Below are 16,206 nucleotides of genomic sequence, written 5' to 3'. Positions count from 1 at the left end.
AGCCATGCTCATAGAACCAGTAGTAAAAATTTTTGAATCCCATCACTGGCCCATTCCATCTTTGTCTTATTAAAAAATGCTGTGTAAAAGCCATGGTTGATCAAGGCCCTGATTGGCATTGAAGATTAATATCAGTGAGGCCATTGTTAATGACCAGAGCCCATAGAGATTGTGATATCCATCAACCAAAAAAAAATGGAAGGAAAAAAGGAAGGAAGGAAACAAGGAAGGATTTTTTTTTAGAAAATGTAAATACTGAAATTGATACCAGCTAAGCAATCAAGTGTTAGTTCAATAATAAAACAATCTGTATGATAAGATCAGAAAAGGTCTGCAGCAATATCTTGTTAGTACTGTGTTCCTGTAGAATTTCCAAATTGTTCATGAGTGCTCACCAACCAGGGTTTATAAAGTTTAGCAGAACTGGGAATAAGGAGAAAAAAATATTCAACTTCTCCCATCAAATATGTGAACAGAAAAATCAGGGGATAGATATTTTTTCTGATTTTTTAATCAGAAAAAGAAAAACCCTCTAAAAATATATGAAGAGCAAGGCTATTGTCAGAGGTAACAGTAGCAATGCTTATATTTAGTCCTCAACATATGACCATTACAGGGACCAGAAAACTTGTTATTAAGTGGTTCAGTCATAAAGTGAAGCATCACATGATCCTATCCAATTTTACATCCTTTTTGCTGTGGTTGGTAAATAAGACATCACATGATTTCAGCTTGTGACCACCTGCTGGCTTCTTCATTGGCTTTGTTTTGTTGAAAGCCAGCTGGTAAGTTTGCAAAAGAATTACATGGCTGCAGGACCCTGCAACTATCATCAGTAGAAGCCAGTCACCAAGTGCCCAGATTGCAATCATGTGCCTGCAGGGATGCTATGATGGTTTCAAGTAGGAGGACCATTCATAAATTATTTTTTTCAGTGTTGTTGTAACTGCAAATGGTTGCAAAACCAAAGATCATAAATCAAAGACTACTTGTATTGAAAACAGCCCAGTAGAATAAATCCCTTTTAGATTTAACCAAAATATGGAAATCAAGGAAGCTCCAGACTTCTGGTTGAATGATTGTATAATGAAAGGGAGCACATTCATGCAAACCCTTGACCAGTATGGAAACAAAAAGGACACGAACATCATATTTCATCTTTGAGAATTTTTCCCTTTCTTTAGAAGGAAATTGTAGACCTCTTTCTTGAAGTTGAACAAGAAAAAAATAGCAATTAAATAGAAGCATTTCCCTCCCTGGCAGTAATTCTAAATTGTCAGAGACCCATTGTGGTAAAATAGAGAGGCATTATGATTATCGCAACTTGAAAGGAAGAGTCTCTACAAAGTAGCATTGAATATTGATTGACTGAGACTATTGCTGAAACCGATTACAGATAGGAAAGTAATAATTAAAAAATGCATAATTGTTTTAACAGCAGGCACCAAAAATAATAATTCAGCAATTCCTGGGAAAAAGGCCATTTGAGAGAAAGTACAGTTTTAGAAATATAAGCAGAAAATAAACATAATTTGGAGTGCTTAATCTGGAGGATTATAAAATCCTTTGCTTTAATACAAACAATAAAAAAGTATTTGTTACTGAATATTGTCAAGTGACATTGGAAAAGTTATAATGTAAAGATGAACAACACAAATAAAGCAAAGGATATTGGGAAGTATTGATCTAGTTATGCTCTGTTGGACAGATGAAAGGGGGCCAAGAGTGAAGGGTAATAGATTACTCAAACAAAGCAGTAACTTCCCAGAAATCATGGTAAATGCAACACCAATCATATATATAAATAGCAAGCTGTGCATGGAATGTGGGAAGTATAATTCATCAGCTAGTAAAATAACTCCATCATGAGAACTTTAATATACAAGCTTAGCTAACCTGACACATAAAAGTGAAGTATGAGCATTTCAGTGATTAAAGTGGACAATGGTTTAAGCTACATTAAATCAATAAAGTCAAGAGATATTAGTTTTTTTTGCTTCTGACATGTTAAAAGTCCACTATAGGAATGTCTTACATATACAAGGGAGAAAAGGATAAGAATTTATCAATAGCAATAGCAATAGCAATAGCAATAGCAGTTAGACTTATATACCGCTTCATAGGGCTTTCAGCCCTCTCTAAGCGGTTTACAGAGTCAGCATATTGCCCCCAACAACAATCTGGGTCCTCATTTTACCCATCTCAGAAGGATGGAAGGCTGAGTCAACCTTGAGCCGGTGAGATTAGAACCGCTGAACTACAGATAACAGTCAGCTGAAGTGGCCTGCAGTACTGCACCCTAACTACTGTGCTATCGGCTCTCTAAAATCAACATTTTATTAGCATGCAGAATAAAGCCATTTTGAAATATTACATTAGAGGACTAAAAGTGCTGTATAGTCTACTTTCAAAAGTCATATGGGCTTATTGAAGAAGTGATGAAGTAAGATTGAAAAAACAGCCATGGGCTAAACTCCTAAATGTGCTCATCAGTGGTAAAAGTGCTTGTGACTGAGTTGCTTTTCAACAGTTCCTTGCTACCATATTTCTCTTTGGTCACAATCTTGCTCACCAGCAGAGATGTCATTGTGCAACACATCCAAATTGGATCTCTCCTAATAATTTTTTTTTGTGGATTGGGTTTTGTGGATGAGGTCAGTTACAAAACAAAGGTAGCTTTGGGTTGCAGCCATCAGTCATTTGATTTTCTAAGGATAGTTCTGAGGCTATGGGATTTAATTACAGGGGTTTTACCCAGCAATTCCTCTGGGTTTGAACCAGACATTTTACCTAGGCCCCATGGTGATGATGTAGATTAAACCTGATGTTTACTGTTTAAACATGAGTGTTTTACTATTACCTCCAATAGCTGTTTATTTATTGACTTTTTAAATTTGAAACTTAATTTTTTATCTGAGGGAAAAATTAGTGTTGATGTTCCTCCTAAATGCATTACATGTATTAAATGATTTTCATGACGGGGAATATATGCATATGTATGCACACACATACACATAAGCACACACATTAGTTAGTCCTTCACCTTCATGAGCAATTGCTACCAGTTTCTTTACTTTTTCTTTTCTTTTCTGGTTAATTCAAAAAGTACTGGTTGTGAAACTTCATGGATAATACTAGCTGAGATTGTTTATTTCAAATCATCCTCTTTTATTTGAATTTACACAATGTTCTCTTATAATTAATGAAAAAACAATTAAGAAACTAGTGGAGTAAAGTACTGTATTGTCCTTCACAAATAATTAGATAGCCAATAACTTAAAAAAATACTGTTTGTGGTTAGCTTTGTATTAAAAGAATGTACATGCTGATCAGATATGAACTCTTTATGCCAATTCCAAAGATCTCTAACATTTAAATACTTACACATATATTTTCAGTTAATTTTACATTATTATACATAAAATCTTCTGCCAACCTAGCAGTTCAAAAGCATGTAAAAATGCTTTAGGAATAGGAACCATTTTTGGTGGGACAGTAACAGCGTTGTGTGCACCTTCAGCATTTAGTCATGCCGACCACATGACCACGGAGATGTCTTCAGAGAGTGCTGATTCTTTGGCTTTGAAACGCAGATGGGCACCGCCCCCTAGAGTTGAGAACAACTAGCACATGTATGTGAGGCGAACGTTTACCGTTACACATAAAATATTTTAAGCATGGTACTTTGATTATTTTGGGATGGAATGGAATGATATGCTCTCATATTGCATCTAAGGGTTAAGGCAGAATGAATTTGAAACAGAATGAAACTCAACCAAGAGAAGACATTTTTGTCCACAATATATTTTTCCTCATTTATAAAGAATCAGATTTCATAAGCCAGTTTTATTTTTAAAGTTGCAGAATCATTGGTTTCAAATGTAAAGTACCAGACAGTAAAACAAAATCTGGCTTTTGGAAAAAAAAATTCTAATTGCAACAAAATGTTACTTTTCAGAGAAAAAGAATATTACAAGAATAGGCAAAAGAAATACAAAAAATGAATTATTATTTTCACTATATATTTTTCTTCTCCTATGTATCTCCATAATAATTCTCTGAAGTAAATTGGGTTGAGAAAGAATTGGCCAAAAACACCAGTAGCTTTTGTAGTTGTGGATGAAAACAGGTCTTCTAATTCTAGTCCAACATCTTAACCTTCTGCCACATTGCCTTTCCACTTTAGTCTCAGTTTCTGAAAGATTTTGAGAGTAGAAGAGAATTACTTTGATCTCTAGTAAAGAAATTGGCATCGTAATGCAATTTTATTGTTCAGCAGTCCCGTGAGGAATTTCAAAGGAAAGCAAAACTGTTTTAATAGTCTAGTGCAATTTCTCAAGAGAGTTCCCCGTGGCTCTAGATTAAAATGATGGTTTTGGGGGAAAAAACCTTCACTCTATCAGATACGCTTTTATTCTGTGAAATATAAAGCTTTTAAAAAAAATAATCTTTCCCAGTTTAAGTCCTGGCACTTCCAGATAGATGAAGTTGCAGCATCTAAAATGAGACCTCTTGGAAAAAAATGAAAACATATGTAGAGATTGCAGTTTTTAAAATCTGGCATGGCAGTGGCTGAAGGAAATTCTCCTGAATTTTCCCAATGATATATAAAGGAGAGATAAGGAATGAAGGAATCAGTCAAACCACATGGAGAAAACAACGGAACGTGGAGCACTCTTGGATAGGGTATACCTAGGAAGAAGGAAGAAGGCAAATTGTGCAATGTCTGACAATATGGATTATCTAATAGTCCTTCACAGGCAATTGTGCCTCAATAATGTCTCAAAATTTTATCTCAAAAATCACTGATTAATTGACAATACTATAAAGTTTTACTTAATCTTTGGAATTGAAATCTATATCCCCTTTGAGATAGATTGAACAGAATGGATTTAGGACAATTTGAATTTGAGGTCCTCACATGACCCCTAAAATACATAGGCAGGTGCATGAGGGATGCAAAGAGAGAGAGAGAGAGAGAGAGAGAGAGAGAGGGAGGGAGGGAGGGAGGGAGGGAGGGAGAGAGAGAGAGAGAGAGAGAGAGATGGTAGATTTGTTTAAGGAACCAAAATCCTGTATCTTTATAAAAGTAGCATGACTTCTTCACATGGTCTTGGTCCCCATCTTGACTTTTAAAATCTCCTTTTTGGATATCTTTGGATATAGCTCTCAAAATAACTGCAAAGGTTTACACCAAACTGTCATTTTAAATGTAACAAGCACCAAAAAAAATCAATGCATTGTAGTTAATTAATGTCCCCTTAATTAAATATAAAATACTTCTCTTTTGGTTCCTGATTCCAAAGTTCATAAAGACAAAATCGATCTTTGCTGATCCTAAAATTACCTCCATCTGTTAAGAACTGCAGAGCATAAGGTACTAGTGAATAATAGCAGTGAGTGAAACGATACCCCTCAGAACGTCAAAGCAGACAAAATATGTTCTGAAGCTAATAATGATCAAAGTCTGAACTTTGGACAAAGCTCACAACTTTCTCTCTTTGAATTCAATTTTTTTTAAATCCCACTTCGGTAAAACTCTTGCCAGTAGCCAAGCACGTAGGAGAAATCTTTTAATTGTTTAATGATAATCACTGCATGATTAAAATGATGATTTGTATCTCAGTGAACCACAATTTGCTCAAATTAATCTGAAGTCCAGAAGGAGTATTATTGATAGAAGTAGGGATTTCATAATCAGTCCTAAAGGAAATCAATCCTGACTATTCTTTGGAAAGAAAGATACTGAAGCTGAAGTTCAAAAACTTTGCCCACCAAATGAGAAAAAAGGACTCATTGGAAAAGACCCTAATGTTGGGAAATATTAAAGGAAAAAAGAAAAAGGGATGGCAGAAGATGAGATGTGAAGATAGGGTCATCAATGCAATGAACATGAATTTGAGCAAACTCCCAGAGACCATGAAGACAGGGGAGTGCTATGGTGTGCTATTGTTTAGAATTGAACAACAACAAAGAGATTTCATAGCTTTTTATGACTAGGTTGGAATCTGTAGAAAATGAAAAAGAGTTTAACATAGAGCACCCAGAAGGTTGAATAAAAGGATATGAAGGATATGAATTATATGGGATCCTTAAAAAGGAAGTGTCTGTCATACTAAATTCTGCTGTAGGTATTTTACCAGATACACCTTCTCTATAACAGTGCCTGCTCTCTGGAATGAAGTTTTCCTGACCGGTTGTCTCCCATCCTGCTGATGTGTTCATGTAGATTTGTTTCCTTTTGTTCCCATCCAACCTTTTGTCATCTTTCCCATCTTCCCTGTTCAATTATGTTTACCTTTTTTCTTGTTTTAAACATTATTTTATTTGGGATATCAGGCAATATAAAATTTTAATAAATCAACACCACCACCACCCCTCTAATCCCTAATACCACCCAGTTGCTCAATACTTGCAACTTGCAGCTTTTTTGGGCAGTTAAAAAGTCTTCCACTTTTAATTATTTTTCTGGAGGGTGGCACCCAAAAGAAGTGAAACTTATTATCACATCAATAAACCAGGATTCAGGATATAGATTTATATAAGTTTGGTGCTACAACATACAGGTACGTGTTGTCTTATTTGCTAGATAGTCTTACTGGTCTAAATGATACACAGAAGGCTTAAACAATAAAAGCTGCAATAACAGTAGCCGTCGCATTCTTCTTCAGTTTTACAGACACTCAAACCACCACCACCACCCCCAGTAAAAGCAGTGAGGTACAGATATCATGGCATTTGTTTTGCAGTCAAATTAGTTATTTGATATTGTGGAAATATTTGCATGAGGTTTTATTGTCCCCGATTACCGAAAAATATAAGAGGGATAATGAATAGCAGGTGCATAATTTGAGAAGGGGAGAGAGTGTTGAGGGAATGTTGCAGAAATGCCAAATGACTTTTGTTGTGCTTTGAAAATACTTCCCGAGAATGTTTGACACAACATAGCAACAATACTGGCAAATATGTAAGTACATTGTTATTTTCACAGGCTCAGCAACCATATATATGCTCTGTGGATATTATATAAAGACATGGTTTATTGGTCATTTGTTATAGAAGATCCCTCAGTTGCTTTTTGATGGCCAAAAGTGGACACTAGCATGTGAACTGATGCATTCTGAAATAGTTACCTAAATAGAAAGGTTTCAATAAACACACTCTTTGGCATAAAATCATTAGCTTAAAATCAGCCTACATTTAAGGACAAAGATCACTTTGAATAAAAATAATGCATAGATATCACACACCAGTTAATAGATTTAAGCCTTCTATTCCGAGTTCATTCCGCATCAATAAAAGAATAATGATCTTAGACATATTAGAGCACAGTTGCACAGAGCAGGATTGTGGATGTTACATGCTCTCATTTTCGTGACCTTCCTTCCCTCTTTTTTTATAATTGATTGAAGGGGATTTTTTGCTCTCCCTGCAAGATCTGCAAACAGAGATAACTAAGGCAGGCAAGATACATTTCTGGAAGAGGTCACTCAAACTCCTGCCTAGGCTTTCCTAGTGACTTCTTCCTGGTTGTTATCTAAGCTGGGTTTTGTGAACAGTCAGTGTGCTGTGTTTTCAAATCTTTCTTATCAGAAAGATTTACAGAACTGTGTTTGCTTTTGATGAAAACCACCCTCTCAATTTAGCTGGTGCTTTGGAAAATGGTTGAGGACTTGTCTTGTTGTGAAATATATTGACATCATTTGTTTGTTTTTAAAATGGAGATAAGATAATGGTAGCAACACTCCCAAATGATGATTATAGCAGTCACTACCATGATCATCAACAATAAGCTAGCTTCCTTCCTTCCTTCCTTCCTTCCTTCCTTCCTTCCTTCCTTCCTTCCTTCCTTCCCCTAACCCCTTTCCCCCTAGAATAGATTAAAATCCATTCCTTTGTGTATTGGTAAAATCATACTGGCGATTCATACAAGATGCTAAGACATTGCTCTGGGTGATGAGAATTAAAGTTGTCAAATAGGGATGTCCAGGTAATAAAATAGCTCATTTCCCATGTCGATTTGGTGTTTGCCCTACTTATGCCCGCTGACCTGGAACATCATTTGCAGTTGCAGAGGCAATATGTTCTCTGGGCAAATTGCCATGTGTGCAGTGGTGAATATCAAGATTTCTATCCTGACTTTGTTTGTTCTCCTTCTGACAAATTTCATCAGCATTCTGGATATCATCTTTGGAATTCAAGCATTTTGGCTTAACATATCCCAGAATGTAACAATAGTACCTATCCCGTGAGAGGAATTTAAAAAAAAATTGTCTGGGGAAAGAAATATAAGGGACAAATCACTTTTCCCATTGGAGAAAACTTTTTTTTTTAAAAAAATCCATACAATAAATCTAAGGGTCACCTCTGATGCTAATGCCACCTGTCAAGCCAGAGAAAGCAGCCTGTCATATTAAGTGTGCATGCTAAGACAGCAGAGACCTTAGCTGTTTGCTGATAAATTCAAATGGCTTACAAGTTTTGCAGAACTGCTGATTAACTTACTGGCAATGAATTAACCAGGGAACTACACCCATCAAATCTCTTTATGCTCTTTCTTCAGCTGCCTAATGGCACCCAGGACACATGAAAATAATTACAACATTGTCATATATATAGCCGATTTACAATAATAGCTACGTTCTAAACACAAGCTTGCACTCCATGTGGGAAAAAGCTTATGCCACCAGAGAAAATATTTGCATAATTAATGCTGCTGTAACAAAGGGGGGAATTTTTCCAAAGGTAAGAAGAATGGCAGAGGTATTCATGCTGCTTTTCTCTTCCTTGCCCACATTTTGCAAGCCGTGGCAGTTAATAGAGTTGCAAGAAAGAATTCTGTTTTTTCATTTCTTGCTTGGTTGAAGGGTACAAAGTCTTGAAGGTACTTTGTAGGACTTCACAGAATTTCCAAAAGGTGCTTCTCTGCGATGAAAGCTCTGGTAAAGCACCCTTTTGAAGCTGCTTTCAATCAAAGCATACTGTACTTCTAAGGGTGAAGTGAAATACCTCATTTTGGAAATATTAGAAGAAGCTTCTGTGCATGCACCGAACCTTCTTCCACCTAATGCCCAAGTCCTGGAAATGGGACTAAAGATTGAATAGTCTTTGGAGGGTAAATCTTTAGAAAGAAGATAAATGAAGTGTATGATTTCAGTATTAGTTTGCAACTGTCTGACTTTGATAGGTGGATGGGAAAGGGAAGGTCTGCGAAGATGGAATCAAAATCTTGCTCAGTTCCTGGATATCTTTTTCCCCCCCTTCTTGCCAAGCATCTGACAGAATAGTAAATTTAGTTTTCTTCTTTTTGCACAAATCCCTTTGGAACCAAATATTCGTTTCAGTGCTGTTTCTTTGCACAGCTGCATGCCAGTTGAATTTGAAATTCTTTTTCTTGAGGAAGGAGGTTTGGATTACATCAACATATACACTTCAAATTATTTTCAGTTGATTTATGAATATGTTCCTCATGTATCAGATTATTTTATAAATAAAATGTGAAAAAGATTTGGTCAGTTTCTAAAAAGTTGAGGTCCTTGAAGAAGAAAGCTTAATTAAATTGCTTTGCATAGGTTAATCTACAATTTAGTTAAAGAGAACAGTTAGAGTGGTGCTATCAAGTTGTTAATAACACTCTGTATGCAACCAGTATGATCCTCTGATGACAGTTTGTGTGCCCTACTGTCAGAAATTACTGATCGTGATCCCCTCATGTTTTGCTGCATCACTTTAGAGTTTTATAAAATTCCTCTTATAACAAGAATCTGCAAACTACTATGCCATGTCATTTCTGCTTCTCAGTAAAGGACCTACTGGACCAAGTAATGCAGCTTAACTCTTGGCTACTTTTGGGCAGCAAAAAAAAAAGAAAAAAAAGACAGATCATTTTTTTTTCTTATCCCAGACCTTATGAAGACTTTCATAGTTTTGTTGTATTTCTGTTTTTCAGTTATGGTGCTTGGTTGGTTCTTCAATCATGTCTTCCAGTTGTCAGGTGGCCATGATCTTCTTTAATTGGGATTCTTGATGATGGCCGGATGAAAATGTTTCCTATCTGTTCTTGAAGCTGGATGGATGGGAACATAAATAGTTGTTTTTGTTTTTGCCTAAACCATGGATCTGCTTAGCTTAGTAGCATGCACAGTATATTGTAGCTATTTTCCATCATTCAGTCCTCTTTGGAGATTTAGGGTTTGAAACTAGATGTTTATTATTTACTTATCTTCACGTGACACAGTGATTGAGAAGTTCCTCCATTAAGTAATGTGTCATCAGCGGCAGCAGCCATTCAGTCATGCCTAACCCTTGGCCACTCTATGAATCAACACTCTCCTTGCCCCACTGCCTCATACTTCAAATCCACCATGGTTATTTCAGTATCATCTTTTATAGTGTTCAACTAGTGGGTGCTTATCCTTTTTTCACTGATCACTCACAACATGATTGACTTTTTTGAGAGACTCAGCTTTCAAAATATGGCCAAAGTATGACAGCCTTTATTTGGCAATCAGATCTTTTTGGTGAGGTTTGACATAGAATAGAATAGAATAGAATTCTTTATTGGCCAAGTGTGATTGGACACACAATGAATTTGTGTTTGGTGCATATGCTCTCAGTGTATAAAAAGTGTTAAGTCCTCGAGACTATGATGCCATTGACTATCATTGCCGGCCCCTGATTGGTTGAGATGTGAGCAGACAGCTGGTGGGAGAATGCAGGCATTCTATTGGTTCAGCATATGACAGCTCTAGTATAAAAAGGGCTGTCAACTGTCAAATGTTGCTATTTGCTGATTTGAGTTTTGCCTACATTTTGCCATGTTATACTGCTAATAAAGGTTGTGTTAGCTTCAACCTGCCTTGCCTCAGTTCCTATCTGCATTGTTCTCCCTACAGAACACTGGCAATGAGGGTGGGATCAGGACTGAGGTAAAGGAAAAGCTAAGTCACTAATAAGAGCTGCCTCAAGTCACAGGTGATGAGACGTCACTCCAAGGGTAATATCTCAAGTTCCGTCCTTCTAAGGATAGCTAATCTACTGGCATTCATGGCATTCAGCCCAGCCACTGAAACATGGGACGCCTACTTTGAACAGTTTGAGTGCTTCCTGGAGGCAAACAACTTCACTGGTTTGTCTAGTGGCCATAAAAGAGGATATTTTCTCAGTGCATGTGGCCACCAGATAATTGGAACAGCTATGGCTTTAACAGCCCCTCAATACGTCCATTTGATGCCTTGGGAGACTCTTTTGGAGAAACTTAAAAATCATTACTCTCCAACTCGCTCGTGCATAGCCAGATGTTATGCATTTAGGCAGAGGACCCAGAGAGAAGGGGAATCTCTGAGCGATTACATGGCTTCCCTCAGAACAGCGGCCCTGCACTGTGACTTTCCTGTGCTGGATAATGCCCTGTTAGAACAGCTGGTCTGTGGTATCAAAGACCTCAGACTTCAGCGACACTTGCTGGCATGAAAAGAGCTGAGCCTTCAGGCAGCCGTGGATGAAACCACGGCACATTAAATGTCGGACAAATCCACCACAGAAATTCAGAGATTTCTGCCACTGGTCACACATGCCAGCAGGGGCCATGCTGTCCACCATGAGGAAGATGAAGAAGAAGACTTCTTAGATGAGGAAGAAGAGATTAGCCACCTCAAACTGGCCACCAGAATAAAAGGGACTCAGGCTGATTTTTTACCTCAGGCGGGTTGCCTGAGTTGTGGTGGGAACCATGCGAGGTCAGTCTGCAGGTTCAAAGCTGCAATATGCCATCAGTGTGACAGGAAAGGACATTTAGCCAAGGTCTGCAGAGTGGTCATGCAAATTGCTGACCCACGTCCAGAGCGCGCCTTGTCTAGTCAATTCATAAAAAGACTTCCCAAACACTGTGAAGACTGCTTTGCCATCGCAGGTGACCAGCAGAGCCCTGATTGGGCTATCAGCCATGCGTCCCCGACTAAGCCTATCCATAAGATATACCTGACTGTGCGCATAGAGGGAGAGCCCTGAAAGATGGAAGTGGACACTGGCTCTTCCAAATCTCTTGGGCTACTATCAAACGGATAGTGCCCAGCATGACCAAAGTTCACCAGAGGCGGTGCCCACTTCACCTCAGAGACTATCAAGGGCAGCCAATACCCATTGTGGGTTGCGGCACATTCACCATAGCCAGCAATAACTTCCAGGGGCCTCTTCCCCTCATCATTGTAGATAGCTATCTGCTCAGCCTCCTGGGGCTTGACTGGTTCTCCGCATTGGGGCTCAATGTCTCCGGCATCCACTCCGTTGTTCCAGATTCCTTCACCATGCTGGCCAGCGAGATTGCGGACGTATTTGAGAACAAGCTTGGTAAATATAATGGGACCCCCATTTCTTTTAACTTGGACATCCAGGTGGCGCCAATATGTCTAAAACCCAGGAGAGTGTCTTTTGCTCTTCGGCCCAAAGTAGATCTAGAGCTAGATACATTAATAACACAAGGAGTGCTCGAAGCAGTAGACCACTCCCCCTGGTAATACCTATTAAGCAGGATGGTAGTATTAGAATTTGCAGGGATTTTAAATGCACCATTAATAAAGGATTACAAGTCAACCTTTACCCAGTGCCAATGGTTCAACATCTGCTCCATTCCTTGGGCAAGGGAAACATTTTTGCCAAGTTAGAATTGGCACAACCATACCAGCAGCTCCCGGTGGACGAAGCCACTGCCATGGCTGAAATCATCATAACACACCGGGAAGCTTTCAAATGTAAACGCTTGCAATTTGGGGTCAGTGTAGCCCCAGGTATTTTCCAGAGCTTAATGGAGCGGATGCTCCAGGGGCTGCCAGGGTTGTATCCTATTTCAATGATGTGCTTATATCTGCTTTGGATCAAGCTGAGCTCATCAATAAATTAAGAGCAGTCCCGACCCGTTTCCGCTAAGCGGAGCTGAAACTCAAACAAGAAAAGTGTAGCATAGGGGGTTCCAGTGTAGAATTTTTGGGGTATCTAGTTGATTCCAAAGGCATCCACCCTACTCCATCCAAGGTAGAGGCAATTAAGAAAGCCCACACACTCTCCTCTAAAGCTGAACTGCAAGCCTTTCTGTGGCTGCTTAATTTTTACTAAGAAATTACAGTCAGCTGGATAAGGAGGCCCTAGCTGCTGTAGCAGGGGTAAAGCGGTTTCACAATTATGTTTATGGTTGGTTTTTTTCACTTGGTGACTGACCATAAACCCCTCTTGGGTCTTCTGGCGGGGGATCACCAGACTCCTCAGATTTTGTCTCCAAGAATGTCCAGATGGACAGTCTTTCTAGCGGCATATAATTATCAGCTACAATATAGGCCAGGAAAAAACCTGGGGCCCGCTGATGCCCTCAGTTGCTGCCCTCTGCCAGCGCCTGTTTTGGATCTTGCTCCTACAGTTTCGGTCCTCTTAATTGAAGAGTTGGCCATGCCAGTATCCGCCTGGGATATTGCCAGGTTCTCTGCCACAAACCCCGTATTGGCCTTTGGACTGGGTGCGCAGGTCGTGGCCACAGTGGCCAGTAAATCCTGAGTTTCACCCCTATAATATAGGGCAGCATGAGCTGTCCATCCTTAACGGGTGCCTGTTATGGGGCAATAGGGTGGTAGCTCCCCCAAAGCTTAGGCCACCAATTTTAAGTTGCTTGCACACTGATCACGAGGGCATTGTGTGCATGAAGGCTTTGGGCCAAAGCTACGTCTGGTGGCTCAAGATTCACCAGGAAACAGAAAACTGTGTAGCCACCTGCCAGCAGTGCCAGCAATCTAGCCTGGCTCCTCCTTCAGTGCCCATCAGGGAATGGGACATGCCCCGGGCTCTATGGGCATGAGTCCATTTGGATTTCGCTGGCCCGTTCTTAGGGCAGAACTTCTTGGTCATCGTAGATGCCTACTCAAAGTGGGTGGAGTTGGCACTCATGCCCTTCACCACTTCTGAGGGCATAATTAGGGTGCTGGGGAGACTATTTGTGACCCATGGGTTGCCTGATGTAGTGGTGGCTGACAATGGGGCCCAGTTCACGTCGGCACCCTTCCAGATGTTTTTAGGCCAGCATGGCATATGACATGCCCCGACAGCCCCATTCCATCCGCCTGGAAATTGCCTGGCAGAACAAGCCGTCCGGTCAGCTAAGGAGGCTGGGACCAGGGAATTGGCATAACAAACTGTCCCAATACCTCCTGGCACAGCATACAATCCTGTGCCCAATCACCAAGCAAAGTCCTGCAGAACAGCTTATGGGTCGTTGGCTCCGGAGAACCCTGGATCAGCTACACCCCAGTTATGCAGCCAAGAAAAGCCCCCTCGCAAGTGACTCCACAGGGGCCTTTAATGTAGGAGAGCCAGTCTATGCCCAAAACTATGGGGCCAAACCAAGGTGGCTTCCCAGACAAATCACGCAACTAACTGGACCTTACTCTTATAGGGTCCCGCTCAGTGATGGGCGAATGTAGCCCGACACATCAATCAGCTCAGATGGCAAGCCACCAGTGCAACAGACCAGCACCCAGTACACGCCCAATCCTGTCCCAGGGAACTAATATTGACAGAGGCTGCTCCAGCGCAGACAGAGCCACATGCAACACCCCCCACTGATGTGTTCTTGTCACCAGGCTTACCTGAGAATCCAGTCAGTCCCGTGGCGGTTAGGTTTCCCACCGACTCAGCTGCACAGTCTCCTGATGTTCCACAGGACTCTCACCAGCTTCTCCTGCTTTAGTCACCGTCCCTGAACTAAGACGATCTGGGCGGAGCCAACGCCAGCCAGCGTACTTGGCTCACTATGCATATGCTAACTAGGAGGAGAGGGGTATTAAGTCCTTGAGGCTACGACGCCATTGACTATCATTGCCGGCCCCTGATTGGTTGAGATGCGAGCAGCCAGCTGGCGAGAATGCAGCCATTCTATTGGTTCAGCCTCTGACAGTTCTAGTATAAAAAGGGCTGTCAGCTGTCAAATGTTGCTGTTTGCCAGTTTGAGGTTTGACTTACATTTTGCCGTGTTATACTGTTAATAAAGGTTGTGTTAACTTCAACCTGCCTTGCCTCAGTTCCTATCTGCCTCGTTCTCCCTACAGAACAAAAAGAGAAGATACATTCATCAAGAATCACAAGGTACAACACTTAATGATAGCCATAGAGTACACATAAGCAATCAGGAAACAATCAATATCAATATCAATTCTAAGGATACAAGCAACAGAGTTACAGTACTGCAGTCATAAGTGGGAGGAGATGGGTGATAGGAATGATGGGAAGACTAATAGTAATAGTAATGCAGCCTTAGTGAATAGTTTGACAGTGATGAGGGAATTATTTGTTTAGCAGAGTAATGACATTTGGAAAAAAGCTATTCTTGTGTCTAGTTGTCTTGGTGTGCGGTTCTCTATAGCATCGTTTTGAGGATAGGAGTTGAAACAATTTATGTCCAGGATGTGAGGAGTCTGTAGATATTTTCACAGCCTTCTTTTTGACTCGTGCAGTGTTCAGGTCCTCATTGGAAGGCAGGTTGGCAGTAATTGTTTTTTCTACAATTCCAAGACTCCTTTGTTATTTTTGCAGCCCAGTGTAATAGTCGCCTTAATTTAATTTAATTTAATTTAAGCAATGCACTTTCTGTTAAATTCGTGACTGAGAATTTACTTTTTGCCTCGTATGTGACTTTTGCTGCTGAGGGATTCAAAGGATGCCGGGTATTTTTTTCTACTATTTAGTTTTTTGTTTATGAGATTTATATGCTGCCCCAAGTGATTATGACTCTGGGCAGCCTTTGACTCTATTTTAGTTCATTTCAAGACTTGAACTCATATCTCCTATTCCCCAATCTATGTCACATGCAGTCACTAAATACAAGCTGCCCTTCAGAGAATGTAGATGAGGTTTGTGCTTGTTCAACCACTTAAAAGGCAAATATCTTGCTAGCTCTATATTTTTAACTACTTTAAAGTGCATATGATTAATAAACAGAGCAAGAACTTCATTTGACAGTTAAATTATGTCAATGTTAAAATCCACATTCAAGGGAAGACCCATAAGTTTGACCTTACTTCCCTATGTTTCCTTGATTATTTTCATTAGTAAAGATTAGCTACCCACTGAAACCAATTGCATAGCAACTATCATTCTAAGCTGCCTCCTTTATATTAACACAGAAACACATGTACACACATTTTAATTACTGTTCCTTTTTTTTATTGG

General features: G+C 39.8%; 1 pseudogene; it reads left to right on the top strand.

Annotated features, from left to right (window-relative positions):
- Positions 1-11,520: 11,520 nt before the first annotated feature.
- LOC148044678 (uncharacterized) lies at positions 11,521-12,515 on the top strand (annotated as a pseudogene).
- The last annotated feature ends 3,691 nt before the right edge of the window (positions 12,516-16,206 follow it).

This window comes from Thamnophis sirtalis, unplaced genomic scaffold (genome assembly GCF_051295495.1).
Source record: "Thamnophis sirtalis isolate CommonGarterSnake01/CBP01778 unplaced genomic scaffold, rThaSir2_p1.2 scaffold_7, whole genome shotgun sequence".
NCBI lineage: Eukaryota > Metazoa > Chordata > Lepidosauria > Squamata > Natricidae > Thamnophis > Thamnophis sirtalis.
This window is presented reverse-complemented; position numbering and strand designations above follow the sequence as displayed.